This window comes from Grammomys surdaster, unplaced genomic scaffold, assembly GCF_004785775.1.
Source record: "Grammomys surdaster isolate TR1022 unplaced genomic scaffold, NIH_TR_1.0 126906, whole genome shotgun sequence".
In the NCBI taxonomy this organism is placed as follows: Eukaryota; Metazoa; Chordata; class Mammalia; order Rodentia; family Muridae; genus Grammomys; species Grammomys surdaster.
In genome coordinates this window covers 315633-322146 of record NW_021621692.1, presented here as the reverse complement: position 1 = coordinate 322146, position 6514 = coordinate 315633, and positions in this window count along the sequence as shown.

Sequence of the window (6514 nt, the reverse complement as noted above, 5' to 3'; positions counted from 1 at the left end):
GGAGGGAGGGGGAGGGGGAGGGGGAGAGGGAGAGGGAGAAGGAGAGGGAGAGAGAGAGAGAGAGAGAGGTTTCTGTACTAATTGGAACATTCCTAGAGTTTCCTCTGCAAGGTCTATGACCCACACCCTTGGGCACTCACCCATATCCACAGCTTGTCATCAGCACTCTTTAATTAGGGAGCAAACACCACACAAGTTGCCTTCTCCCCTGGTTTCCTATGAGTACCCAGCCAGCCACATCCACCCTCAGAGTCCATCACTGGCTCCTCTGGATCATCTACCCACAACCAGCCAGTGCCACTTTGTACTGGGGGATTAGAAGCAGTCTCCTGAAACCGTTTAAATCGACTGGCAGAGCATCAGGTTTAATGAGCTGAAGGTGAGCTTAGAACACGGGTTTTCTAAGCTGCAGCTTCCAGCCAAGTTAATTACCTCCCTCTGTAGATTTCCCATCAGCCAGAGCTTTAGAAAAGGGGGATTTCATCATGTTTCCAGAACGCTGCGTGATTCTGATAGGTATATACCATGTAACCACAGGACAGGCCATGCTAAAGGAAGGAGCATCCATCAAAATTAATGTAATCACCATGTCACTGAAAGAAAACATTCTGGGACACCCAGTATGACAGAAAATAACGTGGGGAGCTTCTGCTGTCCATGTAGAAGCTACATGGAGTGAGTAGGGACATCACACTTTCTATGCCTTCACCCTCAGGCGTCCCTCTTGCTGAGAGTCTGTCACCTGGCCACACTATGGTCAGTGAAGTGGGGGAGTGTCTTTAAATTATTCTTCCCACCCAGCTTACTTGACGCCTGGCTTAGCAACCACTCCTGAAGGACAAGACCTCTGGCATCCAAAACTCATGCACTCTTAACTTTAATACAAAGAATGACAAGGCTTCATTGAAACCACTGAGAAAGGGGCTGTCATTCGAACTGGGGAGTACAGAGAGTCGGAATTTACCTAGTCCTGATTAGTGAGTAGAGTATTCCAGAGTAGTCTTGGGGGCTGTGGTTGTAGGGCTGAAAGGGCAGGGTCCAAGACCAAGCAGGGAACTAAGCAGTCCCAAGCAGTCTGTGTAGCCTGGGGGTGCTTCCTACTTCAGATCGAGACTTGGGATCTGAACACAGGGAGTCAGTTAGTAGAGGGCTTTCGTGGCATTCTCAAGTCCCTGGGTGAGACCCCCCCCCCCCCCGAACCAGAAAAAAATATTTTAAGGCTGAGGAGATAATTCAGTGGGTAAAATACTTGTCATGAAGAGTGAGGACCTGGGTTCAGATCCCAGAACCCACTTAAAGCTGGATGCTCTATCTAGCATGCATCTGTAACCTCAGTCCTTTATACGATGACATGTGAAGCACAGACAGAAAGTCCTGCGAGTTTAGCTTGGCATGTGACCTAGGAACCAAAGTTTGTCTCTAACAAGGTGGAAGGTGAGCACAGACAGCTGAGGTTGTCCTCTGAGCGCCACATGTGAGGTGGCATGCTCACATGCACACACACACACACACACACACGGACACACACACTCATATATACACACACTCATACACACACACCTGCACTCTCACACACTCTTTGTCTCATAAGCAGAGAAAGAGATTTAAAGCAAAAGAATTTGGATTCTTCAAACATCCAGTTTAAAAACGTAGGACATCTGTAATATCAGATGTGGTGGCACATGCCTTTAACCTCTGCACTTGAAAGGCAGATCTCTACAAGTTCAAGGCCAACCGGGTAGGTACTGAGTCCCAAACCAGACAGCATTTTATAGTGAAACCTTGTCTCTCAAAAAAATAAGGAAGGGAGGGAGGGACAGAGGGAGGGACACAGGGAGGGAGAGAGAGAGAAGGGCAATGATGGTGATGGGAAGCCACCATGGGTTTTCAGAGAATTGCTCAGGCAGTTGGTGGGACAGACATGAATAAGGCCATGTAATGGTCAGTTCTTCATATCCTAAGGATTTTCATCTGATGGGGGTTGACTGGATAAGACAAAACCATGTAATTCAAGCAGTAGTCAGCCATGGGCTAAGGACTCCTTGAGTACTCTAGACTTACCAAGAGCAGTAACACCATTCCCCACAACATTTCCTGCCAGCCCAGCCTTCCAACTGTGCCCTGGGGGATTTCCCACCTCAGTGTTCTGATTAATCAGTTACAATCTCCACTAAAGGTAAGCCCCCTAAGAGTCAGCCTTGCACTTCTTCACTGATCAGTGGTCACTTCTGCAAAGCAGAGAACACAGCTCGAGGGGCCTCTGAATCCACCACACTTACATGGAAGAAACTGTTTTTCTTTTTAAAATCCAGAGGCAGATGTCTACCCTGTCCAGACAGCACAAAGCAAAATGTCTACCTGCAGCAGAGGAAGCTGTTCAGAGGTTAGAGCACTGGCTGCTCTTGCAGAGGATCTGGGATCAGATCCCAGCACCCAGGGCTCACAGCCATCCATAACACCAATTCCAAGGGATCCGATACCCTCTTCTGTCTTCCTCAGTCACCAGACACACATAGTGCACAGACATACAAACAGTCAGAACACCCATACATAAAAGGTAATCTAAAAAATAATGAAGAATAGATCCAGTGCCACAGATTATAGGCTGTTGTCACTGGAAAAATCTCATCTCATTCACAACAGCAAGCCCGAACTCGGTGTATTCAAGCTGGACTAATGGTGTCATACTAACAGGCCATTAAATATAAAATATGGCACAGGAAGCTGCCTGAAACCCGCTAGTGCTTCTCAGGGCAGCAGTGTCACAGGTGCAAACATTTTGCCAATAGAAACATGATAGATCCCGGGCAATCCTCTGTGCAATTGTGGGGTACAGTACTAACCCTACCTTAATATACCAGTGTGTACTGGATTAACGAGCTCTCAAATTCTGAGCCACCCAAGCCCACTGTTAATGACTACAAGACTTGTGGAGAGAAATTCAAAACATTTGCTAAAACAAATAAATAACTTCCGTCCCAGAGAATGAGGCCTGGAAGAGGACTCATTTTCTCCCCATTTGTTGCCTGTCACCTGCCAGGCGACTTATGCCTTAAGGCTTTAGCTACTGCTGAAGTTGGTGATTCATGTCCCAGATCTCTGTAAAGTCTCAACCTTGCTTCTTGACACTGGGCCCTCTCTCCCATGAGCCTCACCATGTCTGTGATGAACTTAAACATGTGCTAGCCTCTTCAGCGCCGTTAAGCTTAGAGGGAAGGGGGGCTGAGAACGAAGAGTCCAAACAAAAGAAACAGTCTCCAGATTATTAAAAAGGCATTTTTTATTATAAATACATTTTAGTTGTAGCAGTAAAATACATTTTGTGTTACCATGAATCTTTTAAAACAAAAGAACTTCACTGACAAGGATCACACCGTAGACTCCTGGGCTCAAATAAAAAAGTGTACTAAGGAAGTAGCATAAGCTAAGAGGACTCCAAAAACCAAGTTAGGAAAGAGGAAGAACGGAGAAAAGAAAAGCCTTGGTGGATAGCTTTGAGGGGTTATCTTATGATACAAAACCATCTTTACTTTTAAGAATAAACTCTCCAGGTATTAGAGCCTCTCAGACGAGGTATGGTATACTGCAAAGAAACAGAGTCATTGTTATTACTTTTGCCATAGATTATGCTGAATTAGATGCTCCACCAGTGGTGCTTGTAAGGTAAACGGACCAGGGCGGCTTTAATACGGCCTCTCTTATGGAGGCTTTTCCAATAGAAGACCCAGAATGAACCGACTATGTGACTGATCCTGTACATTGCTGACCACAATTAGAGAATTGTATTTAAAAAAAAAAATTAAAAGGAAAGATCTTGTATCACTGACAATTAGGACTCTTTACTAAAATGCAAACCCCATTAGCTTTGTAATTCAGAGAAAGTATTTACCACTCTATTCTCCCGGGATCCAACTATTACATAGAACCAGTACCTTTATGGGTTTCAAAGAATCAGGTCAGATGGCTGGCACAGAAATCAGATACAGTACTTGATGTACATAGTGTCATACACATGGGTAGAGAGGAGCAGACGTGGTCCTGATACATGGAAATCAGGGACCCTTCCTCGGGGGAAGGCGGGGGAGAAGGGAAGGGGTTTCATTGAGAAACAATCTTAGGTACTGCTGACACTTTGGGACTTTAACCTGGACAGAAGAGCCCTCTGACCTCCTGAAAGATACAAAGTGGTATCATGCAAGGCAAATAGCAAATAAACCAAAGTCCCTTATAAGCTGGGAGTGCATAGAGGAAGGCTGTGCTGAGCGCACCGAGCATACCAGCAACCCGCAGCCAAAGCTTCCCGGGCCTTTTATGTGGGAAGTCCTGGGGGCTAAGAACTCGAAAGCTGTGCATTCTATGATGGACACTGTGTATTATACTTCTACACCTACGCCGTTCTACATTCTATTACCTTAAAAACAGATTTGTTTTCTTGCTAGTAACTCAGTAAATTCAAAGCCAAACTAGAAACCAGAAAGCAGAGCCCAATACCCACCAAGCTGTAGCCCAGGCTGAACATTAAACACAACACACAAATGTAAAAATACCCAAAGACCTGTCAGGTTTATTATGTTGTAGGCAGTTTCTTTCTCAAAAATAATGTGCTCACCCATGTTTGCTATGACTTAGGAGTCACTCATGCTATGGAGGTGGTGTGTTCCCCTCAACACTTCCGCAAACTCAAGGTAGCCAGGGAATAAGAAACAATTGCTTTTTTCCTGCCACATACAACACCCAGGCTCTCCCTAACGCCTGCAGGCGTGGCAGAGAACCCAAAAAAACTTTGTTAACCTGAGAAACATATAACACAAAGGTAAATCCTTTGCCCTCGCCCCAACACACATACTGAAGAAGAAAAAAAAAAAAAAAGATGAAAACCTATAGGCTCCATTAATTGGGGACTATCTAATGTGTCAGATGCCCCAAGTCACTGCCACCACAGGACCGGGACTCCTGCACGAAGAGCCTGGACAAGTGCAAGTACACTCTCAGGGCATCCGATGGCTTCTTTCCACAATTATGTCTCCACGTGGAGGGATCGAGGTCGACTCTAAGCACATCCCACAAAAGCACGGCTTCCAAACAACAGCCAGGCAGCTGCGTCGCTAACAACAAACTCACTCTAGAAATGAAAGCGCCCCTGCACCCTAATGAGACCCCAAGGGCAGAGAGAGCTCTCTCCACCAAAGGGCCACTTGTGCCAGGATGATTAAAATGACCCAAGAGTAAAGAGATGAACGCCCCTCCCCCCCACAACTCTCTCTAGACCAGCAGTCTTCAAAGTGCGCTCCTTGGACGTGGCGGCCACCCTGGCAGTGGGTCCAGCAATCTATACTTCAACAACCCATCCACGGAAAACTGAGGCCGGCTTCAGCTTCACAATCACTTTTTTTTTTCCTTTTTTTTTTTTTTTTAAATCTTGATCTTGCTCACAATGCTAGAATCTTAATATATGATAGTTTTGTAAATAGTTACCACTGCATATAATTTGCCACCCTTACCCCCCCTTCAGTTTCAGACATTAAAATATTAAAACAATTATTCCATAAAAATCAAAATTTTCTTAAAAGGTAATATTGATTTCCCTCCCCATACATCATTCTAAGGCAGGCAACCACATGCTAGCATACTAAATAAAGTACAGAAGAGACCTCATATGAGGTAGAAATAGCCAAAAAGAGCCCCCCCCCAAAAAACATACTGAAAATCTCATAATATTGTTTAATGAACTCATAGAATTATATAAAACTTACTATGCTTTATGTTTAATATTTGTATCAAAATAAAATCTCTCTGTTGAACCAATTGCAAGTAAAGTCTGGTCTACCACACTGATGGCTGTAACCTAGGACCCGTGGGCTTTCTCTTGAAACTCATTTCAAGCTCAGGCTTACCACTGGATAAATGGGCTGGAAGATAACAACAGCTCACAAGTCTAGAGTCTTCTATTATGTATCTCCCTTACACAAAGTTGTTTTTTTTTTTTCAACAATGAGGGTTTCGTTAAAGATGACTCTAAAGTAGGTATTTTCAGTAGGTTCGAAATATCTGAATGCTATACTAAAACTTTAAAAAAAAAAAATTGTTTGACCTGATATTCTAGCTTAGAGTTGATGCTATAATGCCACTTCCTGATCTTTTATTAGGATGCTAAACTTTAGTAAAAAAAAATCCCCTCCTTCTGTGTCCTTGGACTTGCTAATTAAACGGGGATAAAACCTGGCCAAGTGTGAACTTAGCAGCCTCACTGTCAAGTTGCAGAGAGAAATATAAACGACTGATGTACTGGATGCTCTGAAGACTGTATGACGGGGACTCTGGGCACCATTGATGTGAGAGACACACCAGTGATGCTCTGAACAACAACAACAAGCTAAAACACCCTCCTCCTCTCTAAGTTCTGGGCAGTCTGGGTACTGATCACATGACAAGTCAGATCTAACAAGACACCTGCACCCAGATGCAAGCAGACACATAGGGCGATCAGGAGCAGGGTTTTCAAACGTTAAGGGAA